The 14,289-nt window shown below is 40.3% G+C and overlaps 1 non-coding gene and 1 pseudogene across 1 annotated transcript; both read left to right on the forward strand.

Moving 5' to 3' along the window:
* The window catches only part of LOC141702422 (uncharacterized), an 83,916-nt pseudogene that overhangs the window by 18,818 nt on the left and 50,809 nt on the right, over positions 1-14,289 (forward strand).
* LOC141702424 (small nucleolar RNA R71) lies at positions 9,526-9,632 on the forward strand. The gene has a single exon (XR_012567099.1). It is a non-coding gene; the product is annotated as a small nucleolar RNA R71 (small nucleolar RNA).

Raw genomic sequence — 14,289 nt, forward strand, 5'->3', positions numbered from 1 at the left:
AATGGATTGAAGCTGTATGGCAGAGTGTACCAAGTCAAGGATTCCAACTTAAAATTTCTAAGGTCTCTACCAAAGGAATGGAAGCCTATGACTGTTTCATTAAGGAATTCTGAAGATTATAAGGACTTCACACTTGAAAGATTATATGGAATTTTGAAGACCTATGAACTTAAGATGGAGCAAGATGAGCTGTTGGAAAAGGGAAAGAGAAAAGGTGGATCAGTTGCACTTGTAGCTGACAATGAGAAGACTGAAGCCAGGAATGAAGAAAAGACAATGCCAAGTCTCAAAATTGGCACAAGCAAATCAGAATCAAGCAAGGGAAAGGAGCAAGTAGCTGAGGTTGAAGATAGTTCCAGTCAAGATGACTCTGATGATGTTGATGAACATTTGGCTTTTCTGTCCAGGAGGTTTGCAAAGATGAAATTCAAGAAAAATGCTAGATTCACTAAGCCAAACAAGAACATGGTGGACAAATCTAAGTTCAAATGTTATAACTGTGGCATAAGTGGACACTTTGCAAATGAGTGTAGAAAGCCAACTGTTAGGGCGGAAACACGTGCTAATAATACACGCAAGTATACGCGTTCGCAAGTAATATAGAATACTTTCTAGTTCGTTCCCACAGAGACTCGGACTAGTTATGTTCAATTAAGCTCACTCACCAATGTATGATTACTTCTCAATGTTAAGACAATAACACTTAGATTGATTAACTAATTATTAACTATAATTAACTACTAAAATTAACCACTTAATTAACACTTCGAATTAACAATATTAAAACACTCATGAGATCACAACTTCATTACTACTTCCTTCAATAGTCATTGTTATTACCCTTAGCATACAACAATGATGATATTAATCGAATAACACGAAACTGATAAAGGCCAACTTTCATTGTACTAATACCATTCTACCAAACATCCAAAATTAAGATAGAAGTTGAATAGGCATCAATTATGCTGAGTCCCTATATGTCTACATAAATTGACAACATAATGATTTAAGCACAAGTTATTCCTTTTGATTACACAGGGTGAATAAAATGGTTAGAGTTACCCACTAATCATGCAACATCGTACATGAACCTATGCTAGCATGGCAAGTTCTAAATCTCAAGATCCACCGTCGCTTCACAAGAGATTAACACCCTATCTTATATGTTCGCGACGCACATAAGACGCATACACACAACCAATACTAGATATCATACAATCATCACACACTAAGGTATTAAGCAACTAACTAAAGAATTCCATTAGTAAATCCGTTACGACCCCATAATCACGATTAGCCCATGTTAGCACTCATCGTCATTATGGGTTCATATGAAAACATGATAAAATAACATAAGAGAATAATAAATAAACTAATTATATTAAACCAGAGTACGTCACAAGAGTAAATAGGTTCAAAGTAAAGAAAACTAGCATCCAACGTTACAACGAAATAAAGAATCACAAGAAAATATGCTTTCTCTTTGTTGCGGTGTGCTAAAATAGTCTTCTTCCTTATCTCCTTCGCTCCTTGATTAATACAACGATCCAACACACGTGAAACATCTCTGAAATCTACTTATATAGGAGTCCCATAAAACTCAGATTACATAGAAGTTGGAAGCAAAACAGAATTAGAAGTCTAAAATAAATATTCTGAATTCTTGACCCTGCGCGGCCGCTCAGCATAGCTGAGCGGGCGCTCAGACCTCTACTGGAAAATAGTCTGATTTTGCTCCGTTATCTTTGCTGTAATCTGCTCCTCTCTTCCCTCTTGCAATGCTAAACACATGCCAAGGCTAATTATTGATGAATTCTCCCCCGAAATGCAACTAATACCCTGAAATGCACAAACACTAGAAAAACGCATCAAATACACAAAATAGTTGATTTCAAGACACCAATTTAAGCTATTATAAGACGTTCTAAGTGGTATAAAATGCCACTTATCACACCCTCAAACTTAAATCGATGCTTGTCCTCAAGCGTCATAAACTCAAAAATAAATTATAAACATGCATGAATGCAATCTATATGAAATGCAGCGATCCCCCTTACTACGACCAAACCAACCAACTTTCAACATCTCAACAAATGAAATTAGGCGACTAAAGATCAATTACATCATGCAAACTAACATACAGCCAGAAACATGGTGTGTACAGGTGCTTAACAGATATGCTTCGGAACTAGATCAATTATCATGACTCAACTATCATCAAGGCAATCACATGATTATACAAAGAATAAAAATTCTAGGCACAAAGTGACTTATAACACTACCAGAATCCTGGAGCTTATTACGGAATCATGTTTTTTTATTCATAACAATAATGCTTATTTGACCGTGCAATGAGTGAGGTCCACAAAAGACTTATACAATGGTATCCATGTAGCGAGCGTTAGGTTAGCGGATCCCAGACTCTAAAAGCCTTAGGTCACTAGGCACAAAGTCCCCTAAGAACTTAATAACTCGAATACCAAAGAGCCCACTCGTGATCAATTATGCATCAACTCATATATTTTTTTTTTCTTTTTTTTTTCTTTTTTTTTCCTTTTTTTTTCTTTACTTTTTTTTTCAAAATTTCTGAGCAAGTGCATTTCGCTCCATCTTGCTCAACCCTAAACTACTCGCATAAACATACGAGCCGGCTACTAGCCATTTGACGCCTAGCCACAATTAGCAACGAATTCCATTTTTTACTCCATTTTTTTTCTTTTCATGCCTTTTATCACTAAGAACCTATTATAAAATTCTAAGCATAATAAATAGATTAACCTCGAAAACAATCAGACCATAACAACCACCTAGTCCTTAAGCATTCTCTAAGACTTAGTGAAAATACAAATGTTTCTAGCATGCATATCAACCTACACGACTCAACATTACTTTAACGCCATCACTACACTCGCATCGACATCACAAATCAGTTGGCAAATCATCGCAAAAGGGATGATGGTATATGCATGAGCTACATGCATGATAAACAAATAAAGCTATAAATAAATGATAAAAAAAAAACTATCTGGCAAAAATTATGCAATTATAGGAACTAAACTATCATGAATATGCAACTATATGACACACACACAAAATATTCCTTAACTACCACCCCCAAACTTAAAATCTTCACTGTCCCCAGTGAAGGTAGTAGAAAGGAATACAGGGTATACCTACTCGGAGTCATCATCATCATCACCCTCAGTGGGTGGTGTATCAGGAGGCGGATATGCAGAGTCCTCACCAAAAACTGGCCACTGGATGTCAGCTCCAAGGCCTCGAAAAGCAGTCCCTAGCGCAAGGGGGAGCTCCTGAGCAAACCTGCTCTGTGTCTCGTACATAGCATCCATCCTCCGTGACAGCCTCCTATACTGGGCATCAGCCATCCCAGCACCCTCCTGAGCTCTAGAAGAACCAGCCTCATCACGCCTCGGCCTCGCCATAGTAGCACCTCGTGCTAGACGCCCTCCTGGAAGATGATAACCCAGCCCATGCTCCTCGGGCTCACCATCGGTCCACTCCTGCATCGCATTCAGAGTCCCGGAATCAATAGGAGCGGCCGGCAACTGCAACTGCTCATGAGACGGCCACTGAACTCCCACTGCTCGGCAAAGCTTAGTAACCGTGGATGCATAAGGGATGTTCATGTGCTTAGCTCCCCTATAAAACTTCAGAATTCCTTGGTAGATGAACTCACCAAGGTCCACATAGTACTCCTCATTCAAAATTCCCCACAACAACTGTGCTCTCTCAACTGTGACCTCATGTGCATGCGAAGAAGGCAGAATATTAGAACAAATAAACGCATTCCATGCACGGGCATACATGTTCATCGCGATCGCCGAAAAGTGACGATACTCATTAGTTCCAGTCTTAAAAGTCCATACAGTGCCCGGCCTACAGAGAGTAGCACAAATCAAATCCAAGTCAAAATCCTCGGCAGTCTTCTCATTCCAGTTCTCCTCCGTGGGCTTCCTCTGCTCTGCCCAATCACACGGCGAATCGCCGCTGGGTGATAATCAACCGTCATCCCCTGGACCACAGAAAACCCATTCTTCCCGGCCTTCGCGTTCGCATAGAACTCGCGAACCACGCTCATAGGCACTGCTTCAGGCGACTCACAAAAAGCTATCCACCCCTTCTCAGCAATCATAGGCAGCAACTCACCATCCCTCCCCGATGGTAAAAATCCCCTCTCCTTCAGAATCGGCTTCCCCAGAAGCCTAGTGTACTCCTCCTCAGCAGCCCTATCATTCAAACGAGGCCTCGCAGCAGTACCCCTCGAAGAATCAGCAGTAGGGACTGTGTTGCTGCTATCAATAGTCCTTGCTCTCTTGGGTGTCATCGAATCTGAATAAAAGTGCTGGAGAATTGTGTTTTTGTGTTTGGGAGAGAGTTGAAGTGTAGAAAGTGTATGGGAGATATATGGGATAGGTGTATGTATATATAGGGTATGGATTAGGGTAGAATTTGATTAGGAGTGGGTTTAAGGTGTAAAATCATGGGATAATGGGGAATAGGTCGTGGGTTTTATGGGCTGTAATTTGTTTTTTTATTTTCTGATTTTTTTTTGGATTTTTTATGGGCTAAATTTTTTTTCTCCCAGCCGACCCCTGAGCGGTCGCTCAACAAAGCTGAGCGGGCGCTCAGGGGGCTACGGGAAAAAATAAATTATGGTCCCGTTTTACTGATTTTTTTGTGGTTTTGGATAGGTTATTAACTTCTAAGGGTTCCTGTAACAACAAATCATGGGTTGCCTCCCACGCAGCGCTTCTTTTTTGTCATTATCTTGATGTTGCGTACCTTCCTCAAGTTGACAATAAAACGGCACTAACCACTTCTTAGTTTGCCGTGTCCCCATAGTAGTGCTTCAAACGCTGACCATTAACCTTGAATGCTTGGTCTGGATCATTCTCAAAAATCTCCACCGCTCCGTGTGGAAACACAGTTTTGACAATAAAAGGTCCAGACCACCTTGATTTCAACTTCCCAGGAAAAAGTCGGAGATGAGAGTTGAATAAGAGAACTTGTTGCCCCGGCACGAATAACTTAGGATGTAGCTTCCTATTGTGCCACCTCTTCACTTTTTCCTTGTACATTTTGTTGTTCTTGTACGCTTGGAGTCGAAATTTATCAAGTTCATTAAGCTGAAGCATTCGCATCTTTCCAGCTGTATCTAGATCCAGGTTCAACTTTTTCAACACCCAGTAGGCCTTATGCTCAAGCTCCGCCGGTAAATGACATCCCTTACCATACACCAGTTGAAACGGGGACATACCAAGTGGAGTTTTGTATGCTGTTCTGTAAGCCCAAACAGCTTCATCGAGCTTTAAAGACCAATCCTTCCTTGACGGACAAACAACCTTCTCTAGAATACGCTTGATCTCTCTGTTAGACACTTTCGCTTGACCATTTGTTTGCGGATGATAGGCAGTAGCAACTCGATGATTCACATTATAATGCTGCATCATAAGAGTGAACTTACGGTTGCAGAAATGCGACCCTTCATCACTTATGATTACTCGTGGCATTCCAAACCTTGTGAAAATCTGCTTATGAAGAAAATTCAACACTGCCTTTGCATCATTTATCGGTAGAGCTTTGACTTCTACCCATTTTGAGACATAATCGACTGCCAGCAATATGTACTGATTGTTGCAGGATGAGACAAAAGGCCCCATGAAATCGATTCCCCAAACATCAAAGACCTCGACTTCAAGCATCACATTTAACGACATCTCATCCTTTCTCGTCAAATTTCCCACTCTTTGGCAACGATCACATCTTAAAACAAACTGATGAGCATCCTTAAACAAAGTAGGCCAGAAAAAACCTGCTTGCAGAATACGAGCTGCCGTCTTCTCACCACCACAGTGTCCACCATAAACTGTGGAGTGGCAGTCTCGTAATATCCCCTCCGTCTCACAGAATGGGATACATCTCCTGATGATCTGGTCAGCTCCCTGTCTAAACAAATACGGTTCATCCCACATATACCACTTCACCTCATGCAGAAACTTCTTCTTCTGAGCTGTGGTCAAATTATGAGGCATTATATTGCTGACTAGATAATTCACAATATCTGCGAACCATGGCTCTTCCTCCTGAACTGTGAACAACTGCTCATCCGGAAAAGATTCGTTGATCAATGTCTTATCATGTGAAGTAGACTCGGGATTCTCCAATCTAGAGAGATGGTCAGCTACTTGATTCTCAGTACCTTTTCGATCCTTGATCTCTAACTCAAATTCCTGTAGTAAGAGCACCCAACGAATGAGTCTCGGCTTTGAATCCTTCTTGGAAACCAAATAGCGAATGGCCGCATGATCAGTGAATACTGTAACTTTTGTCCCAAGCAGATAAGATCGAAATTTCTCGAAACCAAAGACTATAGCCAAGAGCTCCTTCTCAGTAGTGGTGTAGTTCATTTGGGCCCCATTTAAGGTCTTGCTAGCATAGTAGACCACATGAAAGAGATTATTCTTGCGCTGCCCAAGAAATGCGCCTACCGCATAATCACTCGCATCACACATCATCTCAAAAAGCTCTGTCCAATCCGGTGCTGTAATAACTAGTGCAGTGATTAAACTCTTCTTAAGAGTCTCGAATGTCGTCAAACATTCATCATCAAATTTGAAAGGCACATCCTTCTCAAGCAAGTTGCACAGCGGCTTAGATATCTTCGAAAAGTCCTTGATGAAACGCTGATAAAAACCCGCATGACCAAGAAAACTACGGATTCCTTTCACAGAAATAGGTGGTGGAAGATTTTCAATGACTCCCACATTGGCTTTATCCACCTCAAGACCCTTGCTAGAGACCTTATGCCCAAGAATAATGCCTTCACGCACCATAAAATGACATTTTTCCCAATTAAGTACCAAATTAGTTTCCACACACCTTTTGAGCACGTCACGAAGATTATTCAAACATTCATCATACGAATGTCCAAAGACGGAGAAGTCGTCCATGAACACCTCGACATTATTTCCAATCATGTCAGAGAATATAACCATCATACATCTCTAAAAAGTGGTCGGTGCGCCACATAATCCAAACGAAACTCTGCGAAAAGCAAACGTTCCAAATGGACATAGTCTTTTCTTGATCCTCTAGTGCAATACAAATCTGATTATACCCCGAGTAGCCATCCAGAAGACAATAATACTCATGATCAGCCAACCTGTCAAGCATCTGATCAATAAACGGAAGAGGGAAGTGATCCTTCCTCGTGGCTTTGTTCAATTTTGGTAGTCCATGCATACTCTCCATCCTGTGACTGTTCGAGTGGGGATGAGCTCGTTCTTCTCATTTGCTACCACAGTAATACCTCCTTTCTTAGGCACACATTGCACGGGGCTCACCCAAGAACTGTCAGAAATAGGATAAATGATTCCTGCATCCAGCCACTTCAGAATTTCTTTCTTCACCAACTCCTTCATGATAAAATTAAGTCTGCGCGGTTGCTCAACAGTTGGCTTACTACCCTCCTCTAGCAGAATTTTATGCATGCAATATGAAGGGCTGATCCCCTTGATGTCTGCTATGGTCCATCCAATAGCCGATTTGAATTCTCTCAAAATCCTTAAGAGTTTGTCCTCCTCACTACCTGAAAGGTCAGATGCAATAATAACAGGTAGTGTAGATGCATCACCTAAAAAAAGCATACCTCAAGTGTTCAGGCAATGGCTTAAGCTCCAAGGTGGGTGCTTCCTCAATTGATGGTTTGAGCTTTCCTTCTGCATTTTTGAGGTCAGAAGTACCAAGAGATTCAAACGGCATGTCCAGCTTTCGCCTCCAGGGAGAAGCATTAAGATATTGTAATTGCTCATTGCCATCCTCCTCATCACTGTCAAAATCCCCCACTAAGGCCTTTTCTAATGCATCGGACATTAGCATATGATCGAGTTCTGAAGTAACCGCAAAATCAATCATATCCACTTTTAAGCACTCCTCATCTTCTGTAGGGAATTTCATTGCTTTGAATACAATGAAGGTCACATCCTGATCCTGCACCCGCATAGTAAGTTCACCTTTCTGCACATCTATCAAGGTACGACCAGTAGCCAAGAAAAGTCTTCCCAAGATTATGGGAATCTTCTTATCTTCCTCGAAATCCAAAATAACAAAGTCTGCAGGAAAGAAGAGCTTATCCACCTTGACTAGCACATCCTCCACTATGCCTCTTGGGTAAGTAATAGAATGATCAGCCAATTGTAGAGACATGTAGGTGGGCTTTGGATCAGGTAAATCCAACTTTTTAAAGATCGACAACGGCATCAGATTGATGCTTGCTCCCAAATCACAAAGGCACTTGTCGAAAGACAACTTGCCAATGGTGCAAGGAATGGTGAAGCTACCTAGATCTTTAAGCTTTGGAGCTAACTTTTGTTGCAGCACAGCACTGCATTCTTCCATTAGAGCAATGGTCTCAAGGTCATCCAGTTTCACCTTCCTTGAAAGAATATTCTTCATAAACTTCACATAACTAGGCAATTGCTCCTGAGCCTCAGCGAAAGGTATATTGATGTGAAGTTTCTTGAAAACCTCCAGAAACTTACCGAACTGCTTATCCAGCTTTTGTTGTTGCAATCTCTTAGGAAAAGGTGGTGGAGGATAGAGCTGTTTATCCCTTGTATTACCCTCAGGCAGAGTGTGTTCAACAGTAGTCTTCCTTGGTTCTGCCGCTTTCTCCTTTTGCCTAGCTTCTTCATCTCCAACTTCAGCTTCTCTTTCTTTTGCCTTTTTAGCATCAGCAACCTTCCCAGACCTTAAGGTAATATCCTTGACTTGCTCTTTAGCTTCCTTCCTGCCTGGCACTTCCGTGTCACTGGGAAGCGTGCCAGGTTGATGATTGAGCACTGCATTGGCTATTTGACCGATTTGATTTTCCAATGTCTTGAATCGACACCGCCTGACTCTTGCACAACATCTTAAGTTCCTCAAAATCAGCACTAGTGGGTGCAGCTGCACCTCCCTGTTGAGGATATGATTGCCTTTGAGCATACTGCTGTGGTTGTTGAAATCCAGGTGGATTGAACTGTTTACTCACACCTTGCTAATATGGTGGCTGAATAGCATTCTGATTATTACTCCAGCTGAAATTTGGATGATTTCTGTTGTTAGGATGATAAGTAGCTGGCACAGGCTGCTGTTGTCACTGATAATTGTTCACATACTGAACAGATTCGTTAACAAGAGAACACTGATCCGTAGCATGAGAACCTGCACAAAGCTCACAGACCATAGCTATTTGATTGACTCCATAGGTAGCTAGAGAATCGACCTTCATAGACAGCGCTTGGAGCTGCGCTGCAATAGCGGTGGCTGCATCGACTTCCAGAATACCTGCTACCTTCCCAGGCATCATCCTTTGAGTTGGGCTTTGATGCTCATTTGCAGCCATTGTAAGCCTCAGTATAGCTTTTGGCCCACAAGGCGCCTCCAGTTGCTGCATCGAGCATGGGCCGAGATTGGCCCCCCAAACCATTATAGAAACCAGTGATCACCATCCAATCGGGCATTCCATGATGTGGACACTTTCTCAACATTTCCTTGTAGCGCTCCCAAGCTTCGCACATAGATTCTATAGGTTGCTGCGCAAACTGAGTAAGAGCACTCCTCATAGCAGCAGTCTTTGCCATTGGATAAAACTTCACCAGAAACTTTTGCGCAAGATCTTGCCAAGTAGTGATGGACCCAGCTGGTTCAGAATGTAACCAGTCCTTAGCTTTATCCCTCAGTGAGAATGGGAAAAGCCTCAGCTTGATAGCCTCATCAGTCACACCATTATATTTGAAAGTACTGCAGATCACGACAAAATTCCTTATGTGCATGTTGGGGTCTTCAGTCACCGCTTCTCCGAAAGAAATAGAGTTCTGCACCATCTGAATAGTGCCCGGCTTGATTTCAAAGGTGTTAGCTTGAATTAGCCGGATGAAGAATGCTTGACTGAATGTCATCAATTTTAGGCCAAGAAAAATCCATAAGAGCTGGATCTGCCGGAACAATACGATCACCCATGATTACTGGCTCTTTCTTCTCACTTCCTGAATCCGAATCTTCAAAATCTATCTTCTCCGGAATATCAAGAACTTCGTCTGTCTCCTCAACTGTATCTAAAGTCCTCTTGCGAGTACGAGAACGAGTTTACATAAATGCTCGCTAAAGTACCTGAAACACAACCGAAAACAATAAGTAACACGTCTTAATCACTGAGTCCTAACGACCAATGATGGTAAGTACATAAACTAAACAAATACACCGAGTCCCCGGCAGCGGCGCCAAAAACTTGTTAGGGCAGAAACACGCGCTAATAATAAACGTAAGTATACGCGTTCGCAAGTAATATAGAATACTTTCTAGTTCATTCCCACAGAGACTCAGACTAATTATGTTCAATTAAGCTCACTCACTAATGTATGATTACTTCTCAATGTTAAGACAATAACACTTAGATTGATTAACTAATTATTAACTACAATTAACTACTAAAATTAACCACTTAATTAACACTTCGAATTAACAATCTTAAAACACTCATGAGATCACAACTTCATTACTACTTCCTTCAATAGTCATTGTTATTACCCTTAGCATGCAACAGTGATGATATTAATCGAATAGCACGAAACTGATAAAAGCCAACTTTCATTATACTAATACCATTCTACCAAACATCCACAATTAAGATAGAAGTTGAATATGCATCAATTATGTTGAGTCCCTATATGTCTACAGAAATTGACAACATAATGATTTAAGCACAAGTTATTCCTTTTGATTACACAGGGCGAATAAAACGGTTAGAGTTACCCACTAATCATGCAACATCATACATGAACCTATGCTAGCATGGCAAGTTCTAAATCTCAAGATCCACCGTCGCTTCACAAGAGATTAACACCCTATCTTATATATTCGCGACGCACATAAGACGAATACGCACAACCAATACTAGATATCATACAATCATCACATACTAAGGTATTAAACAACTAACTAAAGAATTCCATAGTAAATCCGATACAACCCCATGATCACGATTAGCCCATGTTAGCACTCATCGTCATCATGGGTTCATATGAAAACATGATAAAATAATACAAGAGAATAATAAATAAACTAATTATATTAAACCAGAGTACGTCACAAGAGTAAATAGGTTCAAAGTAAAGAAAACTAGCATCCAACGTTACAACGAAACAAAGAATCACAAGAAAATATGCCTCCTCTTCGTTGCGGTGTGCTAAAACGGTCTTCTTCCTTATCTCATTCGCTCCTTGATTAATACAACGATCCAACACACGTGAAACGTCTCTGAAATCTACTTATATAGGAGTCCCATAAAACTCAGATTACATAGAAGTTGGAAGCCAAACAGAATTAGAAGTCTAAAATAAATATTCTGAATTCTCGACCCTGTGCGGCCGCTCAGCATAGCTGAGCGGATGCTCAGACCTTTACTGGAAAATAGTCTGATTTTGCTCCATTTCTTCGCTGTAATCTGCTCCTCTCTTCCCTCTTGCAATGCTAAACACATGCCAAGGCTGATTATTGATGAATTCTCCCCCGAAATGCAACTAATATCCTGAAATGCACAAACACTAGAAAAACGCATCAAATACACAAAATACTTGATTTCAAGACACCAATTTAAGCTATTATAAGACGTTCTAAGTGGTATAAAATGCCACTTATCACCAACCTCTGATAAGAAGAAATTTGAGCAAGTTGATTACAAAAAGAAATATTTCGATTTGCTCAAACAAAAGGAAAGAGCTTTTCTGACTCAGGATGACTGGGCAGTGGATGGAGCCAATGAAAATGATGATATGGAATATGTCAACTTAGCCCTGATGGCTAATTCTGATGAAAATGAAACTAGTTCATCAAGAAACCAGGTAATTACTACTGACCTCTCTCAGTTTTCTAAAATTGAATGCAATGAAGCTATAAATGATATGTCCAATGAATTATATCATTTGCGTGTTTCCCTTAAATCACTAGCTAAAGAAAATACAAGAATTAAAGAGAATAATTTGTTTTTAAGTGATAGAAATGTTGTGTTAGAGGGTAAGGTAATTGAGCTTGAAAAGATTAAAATCAAATGCTTATCTGTTGAGAGTGAACTAGAAGAATCTGTCAAGAAAGTAGAAATTCTTTCTAAACAATTAGAACGTGAACAAGATGTAATCAAGGCATGGAAAACATCTAGGGATGTTAGTGCTCAGATTGTCAAGGTTCAGGGAATTGAATCACTCTGTGAGAACGCCTGGAAGAAAAACAAAAAGGAAGTAGAATTAATTGATGGATTATCAACGGATGTGGAATCAACGGATGATGAAAGTTATCCGTTGAAGGAAGAAAAGGAGCATTCGTTGAAGGCTCATCAATTAAAATATGCAAGTGATTCTAAAAAGAACAATTTGAAAAATCTCAATAAGAAGTTTGGTTCAACTTCCAAGAACTTTATCAAAGAAGAAGCTAGCACATCCAAAGATGCCAGTAAGGTGAATATAGGACACATGACTTTAGATCAGTTGAAAAATAGGCTTAAGATGGTTGAGGATTAAAAGGAAACTAAAAGGAAATCTAATAGAAATGGGAAGGTAGGGATTAACATACACAACAATTACACACCTGATAAGTATGCTCCTAGAAAAAGTTGTGTGCATTGTAAAAGTGTTAATCATCTATCTGCTAACTGCAAGTCTGTTAAGAATGCTCCCATGCCTTTAACTCCTTCCATGCCTAACATGTCTATGTCACCTCTGCATGCTATGCCTGTTATGTCTCAACAGAATCCTCATGCACAGTTTGCAAACATGCCATATGTTAATAATCCTTATTTTGCTGCATTCAATATGCCTCAAATGCCATACAACATGCCTATGTGGAATAATATGTTTGCACAATCTATGCCTTATCAAATTCAACCAAATGTGCTAAATGACTCTGTGACTAACCCTACACTTCAACCAACCACATCTGAGACCAAGGTTGACCCAAAGTTACCTAAGTCAAAAGGTATGAAGTCTAGGAAAAAGACTAATAAGGCTGGACCCAAGGAAACTTGGGTACCAAAATCAACTTGATTTGATTTTGTTGTGTGCAGGGAAAAGAAGGAATCTATGGTACTTGGACAGTGGTTGTTCAAGGCACATGACAGGAGATTTCACCCTGCTCACAGAGTTCAAGGAGAGAGCTGGCCCTAGCATAACCTTTGGAGATGACAGCAAAGGGTTCACTATGGGATATGGCTTGATTTCAAAAGAAAATGTCATCATTGATGAAGTTGTATTAGTTGATGGTCTCAAACACAATCTATTGAGCATCAGTCAACTATGTGACAGAGGGAATACTGTTTCCTTCAATTCTGAAGCATGTGTTGTCACAAGTAAGAAGGATAACAAAGTGGTTCTAACTGGAGTTAGAAAAGGAAATGTGTACTTGGCTGACTTCAACTCTACAGATGCAGAATCAATTACTTGTCTTTTCAGCAAAGCAAGTCCAGATGAAAGTTGACTATGGCACAAGAAACTGTCCCATTTGAATTTCAAGACAATGAATGATCTAGTCAAAAAGGACTTAGTTAGAGGAATGCCTCTAGTGGAATTCTCAAGGGATGGACTGTGTGATGCTTGTCAGAAGGGAAAGCAAAAGAGAGCATCATTCAGTAAGAAGCTTGAATCAGCAATTGATGAACCATTACAACTGCCACACATGGATCTTTTTGGACCAGTCAATGTATTGTCAATTTCAAGGAAAAGTTATTGCCTAGTGATTGTAGATGATTTCTCAAAGTTTTTATGGACCTACTTTCTTGGATCAAAGGATGAAGCTAGTGAAATCATTATCAATCACATCAAGCAAGTCAACAATCATCCAGATTTCAAAGTAAGGAATATCAGGAGTGACAATGGAACTGAGTTCAGGAATTCTACCATGAAGTTGTTCTAGTGAAGAAAATGGGATCATGCATGAGTTCTCAGCTCCAAGGACTCCACAACAGAATGGTGTGGTGGAAAGGAAGAACATATCACTAATTGAAGCTGCAAGAACAATGCTTGAAGAGTCAAAACTCCCAACATACTTTTGGGCTGAGGCTGTTAACTGTGCATGTTACACTCAGAATATTTCTCTAATCAATCAGGCAAAAGGCATGACTCCCTATCAATTGTTCAAGAGAAGAAAACCAACCTTAAACTTTCTTCATGTCTTTGGATGCAAATGCTACATTCTAAGGAATCAACCTGATCACAAAGGGAAGTTTGATGTAAAGGC

The sequence above is a fragment of the Apium graveolens genome, unplaced genomic scaffold (assembly GCF_009905375.1).
Source record: "Apium graveolens cultivar Ventura unplaced genomic scaffold, ASM990537v1 ctg5069, whole genome shotgun sequence".
In the NCBI taxonomy this organism is placed as follows: domain Eukaryota; kingdom Viridiplantae; phylum Streptophyta; class Magnoliopsida; order Apiales; family Apiaceae; genus Apium; species Apium graveolens.